General features: G+C 39.4%; 1 protein-coding gene across 9 annotated transcripts in view; it reads right to left on the reverse strand.

Moving 5' to 3' along the window:
• Positions 1 to 26,658, reverse strand: part of PTPRA (protein tyrosine phosphatase receptor type A) — a 161,611-nt gene that overhangs the window by 73,269 nt on the left and 61,684 nt on the right. For 4 of the 9 annotated variants that reach the window (XM_030915912.1, XM_030915910.1, XM_030915906.1 and 1 more), the window contains one exon: positions 12,965 to 13,007. The exons of the other annotated variants lie outside the window; for them this stretch is intronic. The gene's annotated coding sequence lies outside the window, so the exon portion shown is untranslated. The remainder of the gene's footprint in view (positions 1 to 12,964; positions 13,008 to 26,658) is intronic. 9 annotated transcript variants of the gene reach the window in all.

Here is a 26,658-nt window from a genome sequence, read left to right on the forward strand (position 1 = left end):
AGCTCAATTACTACCTGAGCCTAATCCAAAATTGGAAACTCAAACAATTTCCTTCACAAGGGTCAAAAAACAAGTGGAAGGCTGACTATTATACATGTATACATGTCTATTCTTGATAAATCAATAGAAAATGGTTTTGGGAAAAATAACTACATATTTGAGGGGAGGGAATTAGACCACCATCTCATTCCATATACCAAAATAAATTCCACATAGGTTTAGAAACTAAATGTTTGAAAAACACATTTTAAAAGAAAATAAATGAATATGCGAACTCAGGATGAGGAAAAAGTTTCTAAGTATAAAAGGCAATGTAAGAAATCATAAAGGTAGAAGTAGAATATCTCACAGCAGAAAAAATAAAAGCTTCTGAACATAAAGAAGCCCATCACAAACAATGTTTATGGATAGGAAGTCTCAATATTGTCAAGATGTCAGTTTTTCCCAAATAAGTCTATGGATTCAATGCAATATCAATCATAATCTCAGCAAGTTATTTCGTGAATATAAAAAGGCTGATTCTAAAGTTTACATGGAGAGACATTAAGATTATGAAGGGGCAACTCAATATTAAAGAAGAGTCAAAGATTAATGCTATTGGACTTCAAGACTTACTTTAAAGTTATAGTAATTAAGACAGTGTGGTATTAGCAAAAGACAAGACAAATAGATCAATGGAACAGAACAAAGATCATAAACAGACCCACATAAATATAGTCAACTGACAAAGGAGCAAAGACAATAAAATGGAGCAAGATAGTCTTTTCAACAAATGACACGAACTGGACAGCTACATACAGAAAAATTAATCCATATCAGACCTTATATCTTTCACAAAAATTAACTAAAAATGAATCACAGACCTAAATATCAATCATAAGACTATAAAATGCCAAGAAAATAACAGGAGAAAATCTAGATGACTTTGGGTATGGTGAGAACTTTTTAGATATAACATCAAAGGCATGATCCATGAGAACATAACTGAGAGTCTGGACTTTATTAAAATATAAAATGTCTACTCTGTGAAAGACAATGCCAAGAGAATGAGAGGACAAGCCACAGACTAGGAGAAAATGTTTGCAAAAGATACAGCTGACAAAGGACAGAGAATTCTTAAACTCAACAAGAAAACTAACAACTAGATTAAAAATAGGCAAAAGACCTGAACAGACATCTCACCGAAGAAGATATACAGTACGGCAAATAAGCATCTGAAAAGACATAGAACATCAAGACATTAGGGAATTGCAAATTAAAACAGGATACCACTACACATCTATTAAAATGGATTTTGGTTTTAAAATCCAAAACATTTGAGAATACTACATGTTTGTAAGAATATGGAGCAGTAGGAACTCTCATTCACTGCTTGTGGGAATGTAAAATGGTACATCCACTTTGGAAGGCAGTTTGGTAGTTCTCAAAAAAATAAATATGCTCTTAACATATGATCCAGCAATTGTGCTCCTTGGTATTTACCCAAATGAGATGAAAACTTATGCCATTAAAAAAAACCTGCACATGGACATTTACAGCAACTTTATTTATAATTGCCACAACTGGGAGCAATCAAGATATCCTTCAGTAGGTGAATGGATAAGTAAGTGATGGCACATCCAGACAATGAAATATTACTCACTGCTAAAAAGAAATAAGCTAAAAACATGAAAATACATAGAAGAAACTTAAACACATATTACTAAGCAAAAGAAACCAATGTGAAAAACCATGGAGACAGTAAAAGATCACTGGTTAAAAAAAAAACAAGGAAAAAAAAAAGTCCAGGTGTGGTGACATATGCCTGTAATCCCAAAACCTTGAGAGGCCAAGGCAAGCAAATTGCTTGAGCTCAGGAGTTCAAGACCAGCCTGGGCAACATAGCAGGACCACGTTTCTATAAAAAATACAAAAATTAGCTGGGCATGGTGGTGTGTGCGTGTAGTCTCAGTTACTTAGGAGGTTGAAGTGGGAAGATCACTTGAGCCTGGGAGGTCGAGGCTGCAGTGAGGTGTGATTGCATCACTGCACTCAGGCTTGGGTGACAGAGCAAGACCTTGTTTTTTGTTTGTTTTTTTTTTCTAAAAAGGGCCGGGCACAGTGGGTGGCTCATGCCTGTAATCCCAGCACTTTGGGAGGCTGAGGCAGGCGGATCACGAGGTCAGGAGATCAAGACCATCCTGGCTAACATGGTGAAACCCTGTCTCCACTAAAAAATACAAAAAATTATCTGGGCGTGGTGGCGGGCGCCTGTAATCCCAGCTACTCGGGAGGCTGAGGCAGGAGAATGGCATGAACCCAGGAGGTGGAGCTTGCAGTGAGCTGAGATCGCGCCACTGCACTCTGGCCTGGGGGACAGAGCAACACTCCGTCTCAAAAAAAAAAAAAAAAAAAAAAAAAAAAAAATCAGTGGTTGTGGGGCTACGAAAAGGAGAGAGGAGTAAGTAGGTGGAGCAGAGGATTGTCAGGGCAGTCAAACTCTTCTGTATGATAGTACAATGGTAGACACATGTCATTATACATTTATCCAGATCTACAGAATGCACAACACCAAAGCTTGAGTGATAATGAGGAGTCAATATTGGTCCATCAGTTGCAACAAAGGTACCACAGTGGTGCAGGATGTGGATAATAAGGAGGCTGTGCAGGTGTTGCGGGCAGGGAGTATTTAGGAACTCTATTTTCTTTCTTTTTTTTTTTGAGACAGATTCTCGCTCTGTCTCCCAGGCTGGAGTACAGTGGTGCACTCTCCAGTGAGTGAGTGGTGCTCACAGAAGAGACCAATCATATGAAATATCCAGTGCTGGCAAGAGTCATATGAAAAGGACTCAAATACTGGTGGGAATAACAATTAGCCTATAATAAAAATTCCTTTACAGAAAGGTAATACAAGAACAAGGGAAAAGAACAAAAGTAGAGATGGGGTTTCACCATGTAGGCCAGGCTGGTCTTGAACTCCTGACCTCAAGTGATCCACCTGCTTTGGCCTCCCAAAGTGCTGGGATTACAGGTGTGAGCCATTGCACCCGGCCTAACAGTCCCTGTTTTTGAAAGTTTTTTGCCTTGTGCTTTCCTTTCACTGAAGACACTGTAAGTGTCTCAGTTTTCTTCCTTTGCCCTAGGCTTGCTATTCTCCTGGATGACTTCAATATCCTCATGGATGACAACCAAAATCCACATCTAGGCCAGCCTCTCAGTTCCTTGACTTCCTTAACTCCAAAGACCCTATCTCTCTACTATACTTGGGCCACTCATGACAATGGCTGTACTCCAGATTCTGTCATTACCCAGAAAAGCCCCCATACTGAATAAATCTTGCCTTCCCACTCTCCAAACCACACTTTCTATCCTTGTAGTTCTGCCTGTTATGCCTACTACACCTGCTCTCTGACCTCACCCAGGCCTTCAGTCTCTTGAACCCCTCTCTAATTCTTTTCAATATCTCTGCTCTATCTTTATTTCCTTCTCTAGCAAATCAAGAAAACCTGGTGTCAGTTCAATCATTCTTTTGTCCTAACTTCCCTCGCGACACTGTTCTTTTACACCAACATAGAAAGAAAAATCCCAAACTGTCAGCCCTATACTTGGACTGCCAAATGCTGCTTTAAAAAAAAAAAAAAAAAAATCAAACAACTCATAAGGGTTGTATCACTACAAATCACTATTTCTGCTTCAGTGGAACCCTAAGCACTTCCTGCAGTCTTTCTGTCTTTCCTTAGCTCTCTCCAATTCTCCATAGCGATTACTTCAAACCTCCTTTCCCCTCTAACCATCTCCTCCCACACATTTGGCTGTTGGCCTTGCCTACACTTCCAAGAAAATAAAAGCCATTGGACCGGACACCCTTAACTCACCAGTCACTATATCCAGAAATTTTCCCCTTCCCTGAAATTCCACCCAAGAATCTCAGTCCTTTAGGAACCCTGCATTTTTTTCTACCACCATCTCTAGCTTTAACCCTCCCTTTCATACCAGTTTTTAACACAATTAAGTTTTCAAAGAAGATGAAAAACTTCTTTGCATCTACATCAATCCTCCAGCTATCATGTCTCTACTCTGCTTCATAGCCAAATCTCTAGAAAGGGTTGTCTCCATAGAAATCTGGCTTCTTTTTCCACAATTCCACTAAAACAGCTGCTTCCACATTAAAGAATGACCTTTTTAAACATATTTGCAACTCATTCACAAAGACCAATTTCCCTAATACATAAAGGGTTTACAGATTAAGAAAAAAAGGACCAACAGTCTAAAAGAAAAACGGGTAAACGATATGAAACATAACTCACACACAAAAAAACCATATAGTTCTCTTAAATGTATGAAAAGATGCCCAGCCTCACTGATGATCAGAGAAAGCAATGCTGGGAGATACCATTTTTTATCTATCACACTAGCAAACATAAAAAACTTTGACAATGCTGCACTGGCAAGAGTTTGGGTAAACAGGTACTCTCATATAATCTATAAATATTCATCAGAATTACAAATGCACAACCCCTCTGACACAATTCCACTTCTGGAAACTTATTCCACAGATACATATCCATACTTTCAAAGTGACCCATGTACAAGGTTATTCAATGTAGCACTGTTTTCAAGAGAAGAAAACTGGAAATACCCTTAATGTCTATCAGTGGGGGAGAGAGATGTGATTAAATAAACTATGGCTGGTTTATTTATTTAGTTTTATTTACTGAGATAGGGTCTTGCTCTCTCACTCTGGCTGGCGTGCAGTAGGACAATCATTGAACTTGGAAGGATAAAGAGTAATTGGCCAAGACAAGGGTGAGACATAGTCTTTCAAAGTGAGATGACTTGGGAGCTTAAAAAAGCCTGTCTGGTCCTGGGAACAACAAAGACCTAGGTAAGGGCATCATGTGGGGCTTCAACAAATATCTGCTAAACGAATGTAAAAATGGAAGACATGAAAGACCAGGGTGGGTGAGGATAGGGTGGGGCGGGGAAATGCACACAATGAGGCCGGAAGAGGCAGCGATCAGATCATGAAGGGGCCTGGACATCACAATGAAAGTTTTAAATTACCACAGAACACACTGGAGAACTACCAAAGGTTTCATCACAGCGAGGTTAAATGGAACAATTTAGATTTTAGAAACAATGATTGATGGCAGAGTGAAGGATCAACTAGTGGGGTCTGAAGTAAGGAGGGTCACTGACTGAAGCTTTCAGAAGTAATCTAGAAAACAAACCAGATGGATCTCACAGCAGGGCAGGAATATCTAAAGGAGACTGAGAAGAGAATTTGTAGGGGTAGAATCGAAGGCTAATGAGATGTTGGAGGTAAGCAAGGCCCAGATGTCTAACTTCAGTGACCTTCAATGCTATAAGCTGGAGGATGACCAGTTTTGGGGAATGTGGTGGGGAAAGTGATGAGGTTAATTTGAACATTGAGAATGTGTGTTATTAGAGTACATGTTGTACCTGTTGGGGGTGGTGGGAAAAAGGACAGAATGGCAGACAGGCAATGACAGAGTAGCTGCCCTGGAAGTCAGGCAGAAAGCCAAAAAAGGGAAGAAGACAGCTCTAAGAGTGACAAAAGCAGCAATGAGCTAGCCAGGCAGCAGATATCTGAGAAACAAGTAGGCAGGAGTAGGTGGGTGCTGATGAGTAGAAAACTTGATACATACCACCAAGGGAGGGTGGAGTAGGAACAGCACTCTGAAGAGCTGCCAGTGACAGAAATCAGCTTGAAAAACTGGCAAGCTTCTGAAGAAGTCCTAGAACACCAGATACCAACTTTCATTATAGGTCTTCTCTGGAGAAAGGCAATGTGATAGAGAAGTCCAAAACAAAGAGAAGAGACCTTCCCCAACATTAGTGAAACTAAGGCACCGGAGAGCAGCTCACTTCCATAGACGACATTACATAGAGAATGAAACTAGACTAGTAAGGCTGTGAAATAGATTCTAAAGTTCTACAGCTTCTAAGTTCCACCTAAAACAAGATTCAGTTGGGGACCTTGAAAGACATGAGTCTGGAGGTAAGAAAGTCAGTCAGATTGCTACAACAAACACACACACACAAAATAGAATTTGGTATAGGTTTATATTGCAGATTAACACAAAGAACAATAGGAAAGTTTATTTGTTCTGCTTAAAGCACAACTTGGAACAAACTACTTGATACATGAAACCAAAGTATAGTATAGGTTATCTGCATAAAGTAAAAAATAAAAACAAACCAGTGACAATTTTGAAAAAGAACAATAAAATGGGAGAAATCTATCTACTCAGTATTAAGGCTTACTATATAGCTACCATATTTAAGACAGTATTAGCAGAGGAACAGACACATAGATCAATGGAGCAAAATTTAGAACCAAACAGACTCACATAAATATGCCCAAATAAAAGTTGCAAAAGCAATTCAATGGACAGCCTTTTCATCAAATGGTACTCGGAAAACGGTATATCTACGTGCGAAACAGTAACACTGGACCCTTCCCTTATACCACATGCAAAAATTAACTAAAAATGGGTTGAAAATCTAAATTTAAGTCTTAAAACTATAAAACTCAGAAGGAAACAGGGGGCAAAGTTTCACAACATTGGATTTGGCAACAATTTCTTGGATATAACACCAAAAGCACAAGCAACAAAACAAAACACAGATTAAAGTAGGACCTCATCAATATTAAACACTTCTGTGAATACTATAATAGAATGAAAAAGCAATCCATGGATGGAAAAAAATGTGTGCCAATCACATATCTGATAAGGAACCGAAATCCAGAATATATAAAGAGCTCCTACAACTCAACAACAAAAACAACCTAATTACTACAATGGGCAAAGGGGCCAGGTGTGGAGGCTCATACCTGTAATCCTAGCACTTTGGGAGGCTGAGGTGAGAGGATGACTTGAGCTTAGAATTTCAAGACCAGCCTGGCCAACACAGTAAGACCTCATCTCTACAAAACACATTTAAAAGTTAGCTAGGGGCCAGGTGTGGTGGCACACGCCTGTAATCCCAGCACTTTGGGAGGCCGAGGTGGGTGGATCACCTGAGGTCAGGAGTTCGAGCCCAGTCTGGCCAACATGGTGAAACCCCATCTCTAATAAAAATATAAAAAATTAGCCAGGCGAGGTGGCGGGCGCCTGTAATCCCAGCTGCTTGGGAGGCCAAGGAAGGAGAATCACTTGAACCCAGGAAGAGGAGGTTGCAGTTGTAGAGAGCCAAGATCATGCCATTGCACTCCAGCCTGGGCAACAAGAGCAAAACTCTGTCTCAAAACAAACAAAAAGTTAGCCGGGTATGGTGGCATGTGCCTGTAGATCTAGCTACATGGAAGGCTGAGGCAGGAGGATTGCTTGGGTCCAGGAGTTTCAGGTTACAGTGAGCTATGACTGGTGTCACTTACACCTTGGGTGACAGAGAAAGACCCTGTCTCTTAAAAAAAATAAATAAATAAAACCCCGCCGGGCATGGTGGCTCATCCTTGTAATCCCAACACTTTGGGAGGCTGAGGCAGATGGAGTGTGAGGTCAGGAATTCAAGACCGGCCTGGTCAATATAGTGAAACTCCATCTCTACTAAAAACACAAAAACTAGCTGGGTGTGGTGGCGGGCGCCTGTAGTCCTAGCTACTTGGGAGGCTGAGGCAGGAGAATTGCTTGAACCCAGGAGGCAGAGGTTGCAGTGAGCCAAGACTGCGCCACTACACTCCAGCCTGGGTGACACAGCAAGATTCTGTCTCAAAAAAAAGAAACACCAAAAAACCTTTTTCATACCCATCAAGATGGCTATTGTTTAAAAAAAAAAAAAAAAAAAGTCAGGCATAGTGGCTCACGCCTATAATCCCAGCCCTAACTAACACGGTGAAACCCCGCCTCTACTAAAAATACAAAAAATTAGCCAGGCGTGGTGATGCGCGCCTGTAGTCCCAGCTACTCGGGAGGCTGGGGCAGGAGAATCGCTTGAACCCGGGAGGCAGAGGCTGCAGTGAGCCGAGATCGCGCCACTACACTTCAGCCTGGGTGACAGAGTGAGACTCTGCCTCAAAATAAATAAATAAATAAATAAATAAATAAATAAATAAAACCCCCTGCCCCCCCCCCCCCCAAAAAAAAATCCAGAAAACAACAAGGGTTGGCAAGAATGTTAACAAACTGGAACCCTGAACATTGCTGGTTGGAATGTAAATGGTACCACTACTGCAGAAATCAGTATGGCAATTCCTCAAAAAACTAAATGTATTAACATACGACCTAGCAATTATACTTTTGGGAACATACCCAAAAGAATCGAAAGCAGGAACTCGAATAGATATTTATACACCAACATTCATAGCAGCATTATTCACAATAGTCAAAAGGAGGAAGCAACTTAAGTGTCCATCAACAGATGAATGGATAAATAAAATGTGGCATATACATACGATGGAATGTTAGCCTTAAAAAGGAAGGAAATTTTGACACATGCTACCACATGAAACTTGAAGACATTATACTAATAAGCCAGTCACAAAATTAAAATATTGTATGATTCCACTTATATGAAGTACTTAGAGCAGTCAAACTCATAGAGAAGGAAAACAGAATGATGGTTGCCAGGGGCTGGGTTAAGGAGGAATGAGAAGTTAGTGTTTAAATGTGTACAGAATTTCAGTTAGGGAGGATGAAAAAGTTCCAGAGATGGATGGCAGTGATGGTTGCACAACAATGTGACTATGCGTAATACCACAAAACTGTATACTTAAAAAGAGTTAAAATGTTAAATTTCATATTATGTGTATATTTAACTACAATTTTTTTTTTTTAAAGACAGGAGAACAAAAAGGCAAATCACAGGCTGGGAGAAAATTTTGCAAAAAATATATCTGACAAAGGATTGGTATCCAGATATATAAAGAACTCTCAAAGCTCAACAGTAAGAAAATAAGTATCCCAACAAAATAATGGGCAAAATATTTGAACAGATATTTTTATCAAATAAGATATATGGAAGGGAAATAAGCACATGAAAGATGCTGCAAACTATTAATCATTAGGGAAATAAAAAGTAAAACATAAAATATCAGCATATGCCCACTAAAGTGACCAAAATTAAAACAACAGCTACACCAAGTGCTGTCAAGGATATGGAGCAATCAGTACCCTCAGACATTTTTGGTGCAAATATAAAATGGTACAACCACTTTGGAATATCATTTGACAGTTTTTCTTTTTTTTGAGATGGAGTCTCACTCTGTCACCAGGCTGGAGTGCAGTGGCACGATCTTGGCTCACCGTAACCTCCGCTTCCCGGGTTCAAGCGATTCCCTGCCTCAGTCTCCCAAGTAGCTGTAATTACAGGCACGCACCACCATGCCCAGCTAATTTTTGTACTTTTAGTAGAGACAGCATTTCACTATGATGGCCAGGAAGGTCTCGATCTCTTGACCCCGTGATCCGCCTGCCTCGGCCTCCCAAAGTGCTGGGATTACAGGCGTGAACCACTGCGCCTGGCCTTAAAACATAGATTTCATTGTTATTCAAGTATGATGAGGCCAACACATCAGGAGGTGATTGCCACTGACAAGATAGTTACTCGCAGTTCCGAAGAGGAAGGCGCACACCATGCCATGCAAGGGCCACATGAGGAAGCACTAGGGTCAGTCAGGAGGCCAAGAGAATGGGATAAAAACATGGGCAAGAGCCTTTACATGGTTTCAGTGGAAGGAATGGACAAGGCAGGGTAAGCATGTTTAGGGCTGGCTAGTTTGAATAATTTCAGTGAGTTTTACAGCATAGGGATATCCTTAGTTTCCTGGTATCTGATCTTGAAATGAACAGGGCAGGTGGATAATAGAGAGGTGTTAAAGTCCTATGAGAGCCACATAAAGGAGGCAGCTAGCGTATGAGTGAGTTATTCACTGTCTCTAGGAATTGGCTAGCCCTGACAAAGGATCAGAAACACACAGTTGCCGGGAGCGGTGGCTCACGCCTGTAATCCCAACACTTTGGGAGGCTGAGGTGGGTGGATCACAAGGTCAGGAGATGGAGACCATCTTGGCTAACATGGTGAAACCCCATTTCTACTAAAAATACAAAAATTAGCTGGGCGTGGTGGCAGGTGCGCCTAGAGTCCCAGCTACTCAGGAGGCAGAGGCAGGAGAATGGTGTGAACCCAGGAGGCGAAGCTTGCAGTAAGCCAAGATCACCCCACTGTGCTTTACCCTGGGTGACAGAGCAAGGCTCAATCTCAAAAAAAAAAAAAAAAGAAAGAAAGAAACAAACAAATACATGGTTATTACTATACTATGTGATTTCACTTGTATAAAACCCTAGAAAATACAATCTAATCTATAGTGGCAGAAAACAGACCAATGGTTGCTTGGGGATGAAGGAGTGGGCAAGGGCAAGAGGCAGTGATTATAAAAGGCACAAGAAAACTTTGGGGAGAGATTGTATGTTCACACTCTTGTTGTGGTGATACTTTCCTGCTCTATACATGGGACAAAACGTAATAAATTTTACACTTTAAATGTGTACAGGTTATTGTTACATCAATTATAAAGTTGTTTAAGAATTATAGGAATAATCAATGAAAAGAAATACAATGAAAAGAATTTCATTTTTATTGTATAATAAAAATGAAACAAAGCCAAAAATAGTTATTTGATAAATTAACAAACAGGTAAAAAGAGAAGACACAAGTTAATTTTTTTTTTTTTTTTTGAGACAGTTTCGCTCTGTCACCCAGGCTGGAGTGCAGTGGTGCGATCTCGGCTCACTGCAACCTCTGCCTCCTGGGTTCACGCCATTCTCCTGCCTCAGCCTTCCGAGTAGCTGGGACTACAGGTGCCTGCCACTACGCTCAGCTTATTTTTTTTTTGTATTTTTAGTAGAGACGGGGTTTTACCGTGTTAGCCAGGATGGTCTCGATCTCCTGACCTTGTGATCCTCCCGCTTTGACCTCCCAAAGTGCTGGGATTACAGGCGTGAGACATGACGCCCAGCCCACAAGCTAACATTATAAATCAAAAGTGGAAATAATTACAGAAGTAGCAGATAAAAACCTGAGATTATCTACAACTATAGGCAAATAAAACTAAGAGAAATGAACGCATCTCTAGAAACACAATAAAAAACTAGCCCAGGAAGAACAAAAGACCTGAATATTCTTACAATTAAAGAGGTAGACCACAAGTTCAAATTTGTCCCCCATAAAAAACACTGGACTCAGATGGTATTATAGGTGAGAAAACAAGAGTGACTAGTTCCCAGCTCATTCTAAGGAGAGAGCAAAACCAGGCACCAAAACTGGACAAAAACATTACAAGAAAGAATATCACAAGCTCACTTTTACACAATATAATATATTCAAAAATAATACCAAAGTATCAACAAATTGAATCTAGCATATAAAAAAGATAAATCATGATCCAGTTGAGTTTATCCAAGATATACAAGGATATTTGAACATAAAATCTATAAATATAATTCACCCATATTAAAAAAGAAAATTCATACAACCATTTCAATTGATGTAGAAAATACACTAGATAAAAACACATGAATTCAAGATTTTAAAAAATCCTCTTAAATAGAAATAGAAGAAACCTTCCTTAATCTGATAAAACAGTTACTATTTAAAAAAACAACACTATGCAATTATCTTCAACAGAGAGAAACTTAAAGCATTCTTCTGAAAATCAGAAATAAAGTAATCTACTATCACTTCTTTTCAATATTGTAAGAAAAGTCTTTGCCTTCACAACAGGAAATGAAATTTGGCCACGTACAGTGGTTCAGCCACTGTAATGGCACTTTAGGAGGCTGAGACGAGAGGATTGCTTGAGCCCAGGAGTTCAAGACCAGTCTGGACAACATAGCAAAATCTTGTCTCTACAAAAAATGTTAAAAAAGAAAAAGAAATTAAAATTATAAGAATTAGAAAGGAGACTAATACTTGCAGAAAATCTGACTAAACATAGAAAACCTACGAGAATTTAGGCTGGGCATGGTGACAAAGTGAGAAAACATCTTAAAAAAAAAAAAAAGAAAATCTACAAGATTTTATATGAGGTTAAGTTATTGGAAATAACAGGGTAACTTTGTCAAGGTGACTAGATACAGAATTTTTATACCCTAGCAAAAACAGACACTGATTTGCACTCAAGAAAGGGTCTGTCAAGTTAGGCAAGAACTAATCTGTGTAAACGCCGATAAGGAATCAGATGGGAAGCAAGGGAAGGCACATAAGAAAGGCAAAAGTTGGAGAAATTGTAGGAAAGTGAGGGAACTGAAATCTGACATCTTAAAGATTTCCCCATGAGGTACGCAGCAACATCAAAGGCTAAGAGAGGAGAGGGAGATAGTGGGACATGGTTTTTTAAAGTATTAAGACTAATACTGGTGCTATAGAAAATGGCGGGAAGTGCTGACACCAGGCAGCCCAGCAGCCCTGAGGGCCCCGGTGAGATAAGATCCATTTTTCCAGAATTCTTTTCTGAAAAAATGCTCTAAGCACTAATGGTATGGCAAACATAAAGAATTAAGGTTTTGGCAGATGAATGTAATGAAGCTATAAGCAATGAGGGAAAAGAATGGATGAACTGCTGAACCACAGAGTTTAGCATTGACAGGAAAGGAAGGCAGATACTAGAGACATTAGAGAAAATAAAAAACTTAAGTGGCTGAAACCCCAAAAGTTGAGAATATTTACAGTGGGAATAACATAGTAGGTAAACTGGAAGGCCCCAAGAAGCTAATTTCACCAGAATTTTTTGGAGCCTATCGTAGTTGATGGACTATAGTCCTGGAAAAATCAACACATATGACTAATTTTACATACAGTTGCCTTGACATGTATGGATCTCAGTAAAATGCAAATCCTTTACCATGCACCCCCACCCCAGATTATGCCATAAGCAGCTTGCTAAGTAGCCCTTCAGAATTCCATGTTTCCTTTTCTCCTCCATTTCTGTAGAAAAAACTTAAAAAACTATTTCAGTACTTACTAGCTTCTTTTAAAAAGTTAATTATGCTCTTTGAACATGTGTCCTAGAAAAAAAGAAATAAAAAACATTTAATTAGGAGTATCTAGGTTATGTGAAGCATTCATCAACCTCCTATTGACAGAAATTATCTATAGGCAAGTTTTATATATAAGTAACTTTAACATGAACACTTCTTAAACTTTGTCCTAGTAATTTCACAAAAATTAGGCTGCAAGTCACCCTGTTTATCAGATACTGGCAGACACTAACTTCTGCAGCTATGACGCTAATCAATACTGAAATCTCTTATCTTTTCAGGAGGATTGTTCATGTATTCAGTGTTTGCAAAGAGTTCCTGCTGAGCTAAACACAGTCCAGTGTGCACTCTACGAAAGAGTCCATGAGACAAGCATGGGGGAGGGTAGGAAGTTTAATACTTTCACAATGCCTGTGGAGAGGCTGGCAGTGATGAAAGCCTAGAAAACTCATGAAAGGACCTTTTATGACCAGGGTGAATGTAGAGCACAAAAGCAAAGTCAGATGACCCACTTAAAGCTTTGCCTTTACTGATGAGATTTCATTCTCATTCCAGATTAGTCTCTCTCTAGAAAAAACAAACCTTATATAAGAGTTGGAAAATTAAGATACAGGAAGTATGATTCTACTAAGTTCCAGTTTTTCCTTCTCAGATATCAGCCTAAGTCCTAAGGTCTGTGGCCAAAGACAGAAAATAAAAGGCTCTGAGAAATATACCATTTACTTGGTGTAACAATCTCTGTTGGGCTTTGAGGAAATTTAAGCTCTACAATCCACAGATCTGACCAGAAGTTTAGGGTAGTAATATTATGAGAGGAAATCATTTCTTAATCTGTTTCTGGAACTTATATAAAGCAAATAAATGGTAAACCTGATTTGTAAGGTAATAACAGACCAAGTTCCTTCAAAGCAGAGAACCACTTATTTTCTCATTCATTCAACTAAGTTCCTTGTCTTGTGCCAGGCTGGAGAGAGAAAGCAGCTCTTGTCCTCAAGGAGCTCACATCTCAGGCATCTTCTCACCCTCCTTTCTCATGTTAACCAAAACATTTCAGGTTCATCAATGAAACTCTTCATCCAGGAGGCAGATAAAATGGCTTCTCTTCATTTTGATTCATTTGCTCTTTCATTTATTTTATTTTATTATTATTATCTTTTTTTTTTTTTTTTGAGGAGTCTCGCTCTGCTGCCCAGACTGGAGTACAGTGGTGTGATCTCGGCTCACTGCAACCTCTGCCTCCCAGGTTCAAGCGATTCTCCTCCCTCAGCCTCCCAAGTAGCTGGGATTACAGGCATGTGCCACCACGCCCGGCTAATTTTTGTAATTTTAGTAGAGACAGGCTTTCACCATGTTGGTCAGGCTGGTCTCAAACTCCTGACCTTGTGATCTGCCTGCCTCAGCCTCCCAAAGTGCTGGGATTACACGCGTGAGCCACTGCGCCTGGCCTACTCTTTTAAACAGAGAAATAAGATGGAATATTCTTATCCGATCTTTTCTTTTATAATTAAAAAAGGAATACGAAGAAACCTGACATAGTCTCTCTTCTCATGTATTCTCTTCCTTACCTCCCATCCCAATTCCATGTTTGCTCTCTTTTTCCTCCCTCCTTGTTTCGTTTTGAATGAAGAATTAGGTTAACTAACTAGTCCAAAACTACAAAGCTAGACCTGGAGCTTAGATTCACTGGTAGTCAAATCACTAATTTTTCTGAAGGTAAATGGGAGAAAAATGGGGGTTGGGGGGAAGCTCATTAATACAATTCTAAATCAATCTCAACTCCCTACTACACAACTTCCCCTCCCTCCTCCCACATACGTTTTTGGTTGTCATCTAGTCTTCACACTGGTAACTGCTTCTGCCTGGCAGTTTCTGTTCTAAGCCCTCTTAGTTTTCAGCTTAAACAAAACCTGTCCCTGCTAATTATGGTAGACCCATTCTTATCCTCTGTCTACTCCAAACATTCACAACAATAGCAGCCTACTCATTGCTTAAATAGAACTTAATACATAATTTATTAATATATATAATATATATTATATATAATAAATATATAATTAATATATAATTTATTTATATAATTAAAATTATATAAATATATAATTTATAATTTTTAATATATATATTAAAAAATATATATATAATATATTATATATATATGTATATTTTTTGAGATGGAGTCTCACTCTGTCACCCAGGCTGGATTACAGTGGCACAATCTCAGCTCACTGCAACCTCTATCTCCCGGGCTCGAGTGATTATCATGCCTCAGCCTCCCAAGTAGCTGGGATTACAGGCACCTGCCACCATGTCTGGCTAATTTTTGTATTTTCAGAAGAGACAGGGTTTCACCATGTTGGCCAGACTGGCCTCAAACTCCTGACCTCAAGTGATCCACCTGCCTTGGCTTCACAAAGTGCTGGGATTACAAGTGTGAGCCACTGCACCCAGCCTGATATATATACATACACACACACACACATATATATGTGTGTGTGTATATGTGTATATGTATATGTATATATGTATATGTATATACTTACCTGTCAATTATAATCAAGCTCCGTGCTCCATACAGACCAGAGAAGTCTGCTCTGCTCACAAGACCTACCCAACATCTAGCAAAGTACTCCACACATAATAGGTATATTAGGTAGTGAACTGAAGTTGACCACCCCGTAGGGACTACAGCCCTGCTTAAAAGCAAATCAGTCCCTGAAACTGAATTAAAATGATTGAAGACTCCTAGGCAAAGTTAGAAACAAACATAAATCCTCTCCTGAAAAATATATCATAAGTCTCAGGTTATTTCTACACATAATTTTAAAACTACAGTGTCTAGTCCATAAAAAGGCAACATGAGAATCAGTAAAAAACAGACAATAAGAACAGTCCTGTAGCATTAAGAATTTTAGTCAAGAATGGTATAAAAATGTAATAGCAGATCTGAAAAAAAAGATCTTAATGGATAAATTTAAGCAGATAAAATATAGCTGAAGAGAGAATTAGTGGGCTGGAAAATAGGTCAAAAGGAAGTATCTAGAATGAAGCAGAGGCCGGGCGCGGTGGCTCAAGCCTGTAATCCCAGCACTTTGGGAGGCCGAGACGGGCGGATCACGAGGTCAGGAGATCGAGACCATCCTGGCTAACACGGTGAAACCCCGTCTCTACTAAAAATACAAAAATCTAGCCGGGCGAGGTGGCGGGCGCCTGTAGTCCCAGCTACTCGGGAGGCTGAGGCAGGAGAATGGCGTAAACCCGGGAGGCGGAGCTTGCAGTGAGCTGAGATCCGGCCACTGCACTCCAGCCCGGGCGACAGAGCGAGACTCCGCCTCAAAAAAAAAAAAAAAAAAAAAAAAAAAAAAAAAAAAAAGAATGAAGCAGAGAGAAGCAAAAAGATTTATAAAAAAATACCAAAGAGAAGGTAAGAGGTATAAAGGATATAATGAAATGATCTAACCTACATGTAATTCCAGTTTCAGAAAAGCGGAAAGGGAGAAATGGAACAGAAGAAATATTTGAAGAACAGACAAAGGCTGAAAATTCTCCAAAACTGAGGAAAAACATCAAACCACAGATCCAAGAAGCCCTAAAACCCCCCAAGCAGATAAACACAAAGAAAATCTGTGTCTAGATACACAATAGTGAAATTTCTGAAAACCAAATAATTATTTAAAAACAATTTTTTTAAGCACTCAAAAGGAAAAAAGACACTGTGGTAGATTGTTTGCAAAGATAGCTACATAAAATCCCATCCTTGTACACATGCCTTTTACAGTGAGACACTGCCACTCCTATCAACAGGTGAAGTTTATTTCTCCACTCCTTTAATTTGAGATGGCCCTGTGACTTGGTTAAATCAATAAAATGCAGAAGTAATGGTGTGTCTTCCAAGTTGATACCTCAAGAGAACTTGCAGCTGTCATTTGGCTCTATGGGAACACTGCTGTCATAATGTGAGAAGCTTTGGCTCACTTCCTTACATTAAGAGAGAGGCCCAACCAACAAGTGACACCAACTGCCAGACATGTGCTTGAGACAATCTCAGTCCCAGATGAACCATTAGATGATTACAGTTGCATGAATGACTCCAATCAAGACCAGCAGAGGGGCCGGGCGTGGTGGCTCATGCCTGTAATCCCACCACTTTGGGAGGCTGAGGCAGGTGGGTCATTTGAGGTTAGGAGTTTGAGACCAGCCTGGCCAACATGGTGAAACTCCATCTCTACTAAAAATAAAAAAATTAGCCAGGCAGTAGTGGTGTGCATCTGTAATCGCAGCTACTCAGTAGGTTGAGACAGAAGAATTGCTTGAGCCTGGGAGGCAGAGGTTACAGTGACCAGAGATCGTGCCACTGCACTCCAGCCTGGGTGGCAGAGTGAGACACTTTGTCAAAAGAAAAAAAAGAACCAGTAGAGGAACCAAACAGCTACCCAGCACTGATTGATATTCACAGAACCGTGAGCCAATTTTAGATGGCTGTTGCTTTAAAATATGAAATTTGGGGATGTTTTGCTAGGCATCAATAGAAAATGGATACAAAAATATTTTCGTCAAAGAAAACAATTAGATTAACAGCTGATCATAATACTTAAGTATTACCTTTTTCTTAAACTTGAGAATTTAAGTTGCAGGATATCAAGAAGGGTAAACATCAACAAAATAATTTGCTTCCTCTTCTAGAGAAAGGAATAGTGTGTTTTCATCTACATGCAAGATAGTTCTTTCATGCTAAACAGAAGTATGACTTTGTTATTGTCTTTATTTGGAGATTAATAATGGCTTAAGGAGATGCCTATGGGTGCCAAGCTGATAAAGGGTAGACTTGTGATTGTTAATTTCATTGGGCCACATCACAGTGTCCACATATTTGGTTAAAGGTTATTCTGGATATTTCTGTGAGGGGTTTTTTTGGATAAGATTTACATTTAAATCAATGGACCTGGAGTGCGGCAAGGTTGCCCTCCATAATGTAGGTGGGCTTCATCCATACAACTGAAGGTCTGAATAGCACAAAAGGCTGACCTTCCCCACGCAAGAGGGAATTCTCCAGCAGACTACCCCTGAACTTGAACTGCAGTTCCTTCCTGGATCTCCAGTCTGCTAGGCTCCCTGACTGAATCAATTCCTTAAAATAAATCTATATAATATGTATACAATATATGACTAATATTTAATATAATAAGCATATATTCAATACAATTTCAGTACTACCCCCTTATCTGGGGTGAGGGGGGAATATGTTCTGAGACTCCCAGTAGATGCCTGAAACCAAAGATGGTACTGAACCCTACATAAACTATATTTCGTTCCTATACAAACATACCTATGGTAAAATTTAATTTAGAAATAAGGCACAGTAAGAGATTAACAGCAACAACTTATAATAAAATAGAACAACTGTAACAATATGCCACCACTACCCTTGCACTTTGGGTCATTATTAAGTAAAATAAGCATTACTTGAACACAAGCACTGCAGTATTGCTACAGTTAATCTTATAACCCAGATGCCTAAGTGACTAACGGGTGGATAGTGACTAAAGCACGGATAAATCAGACAAAGGGATGATTCACGTCCTGGGCTGGATGGAGCAGGATAGGTGCAAGGTTTCATCATGCTACTTAGAATAGTACACGAAACTTATGAATTGTTTATCACTGAATTTTCCGTTTAATATTTTCAGACTGTAGTTAGCCATGGGTAATTGAAACTGCAAATAAGAATGAAACTATAGATAAGAATATGTATATATATAAAATAAAATATATTTTAAATAATATAAAATATATTTTAATATAACATATATAAAGTATTACATAAATATAAAAGCATATATATATATATATATAAATAAAATAAGCCAGGTGTGGTGGCACATGCCTGCAGTCTCAGTGACTTGGAAGGCTGAGACAGGAGTACTGCTTAAGCCCAAGTGTTTGAGGCTGTAACAGGCTATGATCACACCACTATATTCCAGTGTGAATGATAAGGCAAGACCCTGTCTTGAAAAAATAAATAAAAATTAAAAAAAAAAACAAAATGAAATAAAACACACCTATAACCTATTGAATCTATTTCTTGAAGAACCCTAACTAATATAGACAGAAGCCAGAAGACAAACAAATGAATATTTTCAAAGGGCAAAAAAAAATTTGCCACCAAAAATATTATTATATTTATATTAAAACATTAAATATTTATATCTATTATAAAATTATATTTTAAGAACCTAAAGGTAAAAAAAAAAAAAAAAAAATTCACTCGGTTGCCCAGGCTGGAGTACAGTGGCACAATCTCGGCTCACTGCAACCTCTCTCTCCTGGGTTCAAGCAATTCTCCTGCCTCAGCCTCCTGGGTAGCTGGGATTACAGGTGCCCACCACCATGCCTGGCTAATTTCTGTGTATTTAGTAGAGACCCGTGTTTTGCTATGCTGGCCAGGCTGGTCTTGAACTCCTGACCTCAAGTGACCCACCGGCCTCCACCTCCAAAAGTGCTGGGATTACAGGTGTGAGCCACCACGTTTGGCCCCTAAAGCAAAATTTAAAAACCTTCAGACCAAGAAAACTCAAGACAATTCATTAGCAGCAAAACAATACTAAGAAGTTATTAAAGTATGTTCTTCAAGCAGAAAGTAAATAATCTCAATAAGGTTAAAAAAGCAGTGACGAAAAATGGAAATGGTAATATGTAGATAGATCTAAATGAACGGTGACCATATAAAACAATAATAATGTCTTATGGGTTTTAAAACACGTATGATTAGATTACACAAAATATATATATATATATATATATATATATATATGGAACAGATGAGAGAAGTTAAAAGTGTTCCAAGATCTTTGTATTGTCTAAGAACAAATATACTAATACATCAATTACATTAATGTGATACATGTAGGCTATGTGTTGTAATCTGTAGGGTAACCACTAAAAGAACAGGGTCTATAACTTGGCAAGAGAGGAAAAAGCTAGGATAGTAAAAAAGTCTAGCAATACAAAAAGCAAGAAAAAAGAGAAAAAGGAACATGCTGGCATATTATTATAATTGTTGTATTTTATTATTAGTTATTGTTAATTTTTTACTGTGCCTAATTTATAAATTAAACTTTATCACAGCTATGTATGTATAGGGAAACATATATCTGTGGTTTCAGCCATCCACTGGGAGTCTTGGAACATAGTGCCTCCCCCAGATAAGAAGGTACTACTGTAATTATATTATATGTCATATTAAGTATATATTAATTCTAGGTAGTAGCCACATTATATATTATATTAAATATATATCATATAGACTTATTTTAAGGAATTGACTCATAAGAGAAGAGGCTGGCAGGCTGGAGATTCAGGGAGAAGTTGCAATTCAAGTGCAAAGGCAGACTGCCAGAGAATTCCCTCTTGCTTGGGGGAGGTAAGCCTTTTGTTCTATTCAAATCTTTGAGGAAAATAGAAAGCAAAGAATATATTAACTATATTAAACAAACTAAATGCTCCAATTAAAATACAAAAATTATAAAACCTAATAATAAAAACCCTCATTTATATGCTGTTGAAGAGACATTTTTAAGCTTAAGGATATAGAAAAGTTGAAAATAAAAGAATGGAATAAAATAAGCCATGAAAATACTAGTGTAACACTGAGGTCAAAATCTGACAAAACACACAAAAAAGAAAATAACTTTAACTGTAAAATCTTAAAATCCTAACAAAGAAAAAGCAGCATATGTTATCATTATACCATAACCTGATCAACTAAGGCTTATTTCAAAAATTTAACCATGGTCCACTATTGGGAAACATATTAATAAAAATCCTCACAAAAAATAATTCAAAATATAAAAAGCCATATGATAAGCCTGATGAATGCTGGTTTACAGAACTGGTTTTCTTTAAAAAGGCAATCATTAGGGAAATAACCCACTTACTCAGTATTTACTATGGGCTAGGCCCTGTTCCTTCTACTAGAAATAGTGAACGAATTCTAACAGAATCCCTATCTTCATGAAGCTTACAGTCTAGTAGCAGAAAACTGACATTAAACAAATCACCTCATAGACAAATACAAGAAGTGACAGAAAAGAGAATTATAGGACTCTAAGAGCCTACAGAAGAAGAAAATTTGAACTAGTCAGGGAGCTCAGCCAAGGCCTCCCTAAGGCACTGAGACTCCTGAGCTGACAAGTAGAAGAGGAACAGGAATCAGGGAGGCATTAAGAAGGGCAGGGAACTCCATGCTAGTCAGTAACCTCAGAAAGGGTAGGAGCAGGGTCTGAAAGAAGCCACTGTGTCTGAAGCATAAAGAGCAAAGGGGAGCACGTGCCAGGAAGCTGGAGATGTATACAGGGTAGGGCCACACAAGGGTGATTTTTCTTTGTCCTATAAGCATTAAGAAGCCTTTGAACAACAGAAGCATGACAGTGATCTACCTGCCCTGCATTTTGGAATGAACACTTCATTTAGCTGGGCGTAGAGAACATAGCACTGGATGTGGAGAGTCCAGTTTGATGTTACCGGTGGAGCTGCGAAAGTGTTACAAGTAAGGAGATATTCAGGAGGTAAACTGCACAGGGCATGATAATAGATTTGCTCTTGGGGTGACAGGGAGTGGTGAATGCCATTCCTCTTTGGTTTCTGATTTACCTAACAGATGCCATCCGGTAAGTCAGATAACAGAGAAAAAGAGGCAAGCCGCAGTGGCTCAGGCCTGTAATCCCAGCACTTTGGGAGGCCAAGGAGGGCGGATCACCTGAGGTCAGGAGTTTGAGACCAGCCTGGCCAACATGGTGAAACCCCATCTCTACTAAAAATACAAAAATTAGCCTGGTGTGGTGGTGGGCACCTGTAATCCCAGCTACTAGGGAGGCCGAGGCAGGAGAACTGCTTGAATCCAGGAGGCAGAGGTTGCAGTAAGCCGAGGTCGCGCCACTGCACTCCAGCTTGGGTGACAGAGAGAGACTGTTTCAAACAACAACAACAACAACAACAACAACAAAAACCCAAAGAAAAGAACCAATTTTGTGAGAGAGATATCTGACAAATACCTAGAAACCAGAAACAAAATAATTTTTCACCTGAGAAAATTACGTTTTTGTTTTTTTTTGAGATGGAGTCTTGCTCTGTCGCCCAGGCTGGAGTGCAGTGGCACGATCTGGGCTCACTGCAAGCTCCGCCTCCCGGGTTCACGCCATTCTCCTGCCTCAGCCTCCCGAGTAGCTGGGACTACAGGCGCCCGCCACCTCGCCCGGCTAGTTTTTTCTATTTTTTTTAGTAGAGTCGGGGTTTCACCGTGTTAGCCAGGATGGTCTCGATCTCCTGACCTTGTGATCCGCCCGTCTCGGCCTCCCAAAGTGCTGGGATTACAAGGCTTGAGCCACCGCGCCCGGCTGAAAATTATGTATCTTGAAATATCAGTATCACTAAAGCAGAACAAGAAAGGGATGCTGGTTATCACCTCTAGGATTTACAAATCATCTGGAAAAAGGGCTGGCAATTAAGTCTCTGCTTCAACTACTCAACTCTGCTGTCATACCATGAAGGCAGACGTAGACCATATATAAACAAATGAACATGGCATATTCTAATAAAACATTGAAATTTGAATTTCATATAATTTCTTTTTTTTTCTCTCTCTCTATTTCTCTCTCTCTCTGAGACAGGAGGATCCCATGAGCCTGGGAGGTCGAGGCTGAAGTGAGCTGTGTTTACACCAATGCAATCCAGCATGGGTGACAAAGTGAAACCTGTCTCCAAAAAAAAGGAAAACCTATTCTGAGCTTGTCTGCCATACCAAAATAAGAAGTGAGCTGGATATGGGAAACAGATTATAGTTTGCCAATCCCTGTTCCAAAAGTAGATAATGGGATAAGAAAACAGCCAGGTATGGGAGTATATACCTGTAGTTCCAGTTACTTGGAAGGCTGAGGGAGGAGGATTGCCTGAGCACAGGAGTTCAAGTCCAGCCTAGGCAATACAGTGAGACCTGGTCTCTTTTTTTAAAAAAAAAAAGAAAACAAGATATAATTATTGGGGGAAAACCTCCTAACTGTTATTTGTATTTGAAAGACTATGTACACAGGTTAAAACAAACTACTGGAACTAAATATAAAGTTCATAATTTAAAATTGCAGCAGAGATTTACAGTTCAGGAAAAATGGAGTAAGCATATTCCGCCCTATTCCTCCCACGGATTTCTTTTTTTTGGGGGGACGGAGTTTCACTCTTGTTGCCCAGGCTAGAGTGCAATGGCATGATCTCAGCTCACTATAACCTCCACCTCCTGGGTTCAAACGATTCTCCTATCTCAGTCTCCCGAGTAGCTGGGATTACAGGTGCCCCCAACCAGGCCTGGCTAATTTTTTTGTATTTTTAGTAGAGATGGGGTTTCACCGTGTTGGTCAGGCTGGTCTCGAACTCCTCACCTTAGGTGATCCGCTCGCCTTGGCCTCCCAAAGTGCTGGGATTACAGGCGTGAGCCACCGCGCCCGGCCCTTCCCACTGATTATGATCAAACATTCTAGATGATATTCATGATACAAGTGACAGAAAAATTCTTAAAAGTAGAAAAAAGAAGGTAGATTGGCTAGGGACCAGGGGACATGAGGACTAACCCAACAGGAAGCTCCCTATTTTTTTGTTTGGTTTGGTTTAACTTGTAATATGTCATAGTCCAAGCTCTAAAGCCACAATCTGAAAGAACCAGTAGGCACAGACAAGAAAGTGCCAAGAAAAGCCTACCCTCTCTAGGTAAAGGACTGGGAAAGGGGCAGCTCAGCAGACAAAAACATTTTGACCGTGCCTATCCTACTCTAGGCAAACTAAAAAAAGGGGGGGGGTACCCCTCCTTTTCCTCACCAGACACTGTGGCCCAGAAATTGTGAACAGCATTCTGCCTTCCAACACAACTCTGCCTTAATGAGGTGGCACGTCTTTTCCCTCTTCTCCATGTTACAGTTGCACAGAATGTGGGTGAAGTCATCTTTCTCTACCCTGGAATAACCAGATGGAGTCCTAATCCCAGCAAAACTACAGAATTGGGAAAGGACTATGGTGAGGAGAGAGCTAGAGAAATGAATTCTCTAAATCTGTGTATGAAATCCTAAACGTGCCTCTGAGCAACCCATGTGTAAAAAGGACCAGAAACAACACAGCAAAAGGCATAAGAACTGAACACTGCTCTGGAATAACACCTAAATTTCAGACTGGCCTCTCAGCAGCACAGACCAGAACAGTAAAACAAGACTGAAAACTTAACCACAGCCAAAAAAAGTGGGCCAGGGTATGTGTTCTAAACCTAAAAAGGTTGATTGTCTGTTAAATATAAAAATTTAAATAGGAACCAGAATCTCATAGCACAATATTCCAAGTGCCAGGATGCAATCCAAAACTATTCATTATACCAGGAAAATGAAAATCTCAACTTGAATGAAAAAAGGCAATCAACAGATGACAATACCAAGATAATATAGATTTTGGAATTATTTGAAAAGAATTTAAAACAGTGCCCACGAAACTGCTCAAACAAGGCATTATAAACACTCAGCATATAGAAGACATAAGGAGTACCAAACGGAATTTTTAAAAATAAAATTTCTGAAATTAAAAAGACCCACTGGATGGGCTCAACAGCAAAAGAGAAATGATAGAGGAAACAATTAGTAAACTTAAATGAATGGAAATCATCCAGTCTGTACAAGAGAGAAAGTAGATTGAAAAGTAATTAACACAGTTTCAAAGTCCTGTGGGATAATAACAAAGATCTAACATTCATGCTATCAGGGTCCCAAGAGTAAGAGAATGAACAGATAAATGAAAAAAAAAAAATTGAAGAAATAATGGCTAAAAGCCATCTACGGGTGCAGTGGCTCACGCTTGTAATCCCAGCACTTTGGGAGGCCGAGGCAGGGGGATCATCTGAGGTCAAGAGCTCAAGATCAGCTTGGCCAACATGGTGAAACCCTGTCTCTACTAAAAATACAAAAAATGAGTTGGGTGTGGCGGTGGGCACCTGTAATCCCAGCTACTTGGGGGAGGCTGAGGCAGGAGAATTTCTTGAATCCAGGAGGCGGAGGTTGTGGTGAACCGAGATCGAGCCACTGCACCCCAGCCTGGGCGACACAGCAAGACTCTGTCACAAAAAAAGAAAAAACCAAAACCAAAAACATCCATCTATCTGTCTGTCTGTCTGTCCGTCCATCCATCCATCCATCCATCCATCCATCCATCCATCCATCCATCTATCTGTTTTAGAGGTGGGGTCTCACTATATTGTCCAGGCTGGTCTCAAACTCCTAGGCTCATGAAATCCTCTTACCTTGGCCTCTCAAAGTGCTGGGATTATGGGCATGAGCCATCACACTCGGCCTCAAATTTAGATATAAATTTACAGAATCAAACTTCTAAAAACTAAAGAAAAGTCCTGAAATCAACTAGAGAGAAACAACATATCACTTATAGAAGAATAACAATTTGAAAGACCACAGATTTTTCATCAGGAACCATGGAAACCACAAGGATGGATAAAATATTTTTCAAATGCTGAAAGAAAATAACTATCAAGCCCAAATTCTATAGACAGTGAAAATATCCTTCAGAAAAAAAAAAAATGAAATAAAAATACTGGCAAATGAACAAAACTAAAAATGTGTCAGCAACAGATCAGCTTTGAAAAGAATGGCTAAAGAAACTCTGTCAGAAAGGAGGTAAATGATAGAAGAAAACCTCAAATAGAAGTAAAGAAAAAGCAATGGAAAGGGTGAGTGTGTGTGTCTATATATGCATATATCCATATATGTGTTATGCATATATGTATGTTTATTCATATACATATACACATACTTACACTAAGCAATTCTTCTCTTGAGTTTTAAAAACTATGTTTGATGGTTCAAAGTAAAAATGACAGCAGTGCCTGATGTGGTTCTCCTTGTATGTAGAGGTAATATTTAAGACAACTGTGCCATAAAGAAGGAAGGTGTGCCAGGCACGATGGCTCACACCTGTAATCCCAGCAATTTGGGAGGCTGAGGCCAGCAGATCATGAGGTCAGGAGATCGAGACCATCCTGGTCAACATGGTGAAACCCCATCTCTACTAAAAATACAAAAATTAGCTGGGTGTGGTGGCATGCACCTGTAATCCCAGCCACTCAGAGGGGCTGAGGCAGGTGAATGGCTTGAACCCGGGAGATGGAGACTGCAGTGAGCCAAGATCACGCCACTGCACTCCAACCTGGTGACAGAGCGAGACTCCACCTCAACAAAAAAAAAAAAAAAAAGAAAGGTAGAAGGAACTAAAAGGTGGTAAAGTTTCTACATTCTACTTAAGGTGGTAAAAAGTTGATATTAATAGACTGTAATAAGTTATCTACATATATACTCCTAGAGCTATCACACAAAAAACTTCATAAAGAGATATATACTCGAAATACTAAAAAATGTTCAAGGAACCCACTGTAAAACAGGAAAGGGAAAACAGAACAACAAAAATAATGAAACAAAAATGGCAAATTTAAATCCAAAGTATCAAAAATTACATTAAATATAAATGGTTTATACATACCAACTAAAAGAAATGAGTAGAACTGATTCTTTTAAAAAAGAACCCAACTAGACCAGGTGTAATGGTTTATGCTTATAATCCCAGCACTTTGAGAGGCCAAGGTAGGTGGATCACT

Source organism: Rhinopithecus roxellana, chromosome 13 (genome assembly GCF_007565055.1).
Source record: "Rhinopithecus roxellana isolate Shanxi Qingling chromosome 13, ASM756505v1, whole genome shotgun sequence".
NCBI lineage: Eukaryota > Metazoa > Chordata > Mammalia > Primates > Cercopithecidae > Rhinopithecus > Rhinopithecus roxellana.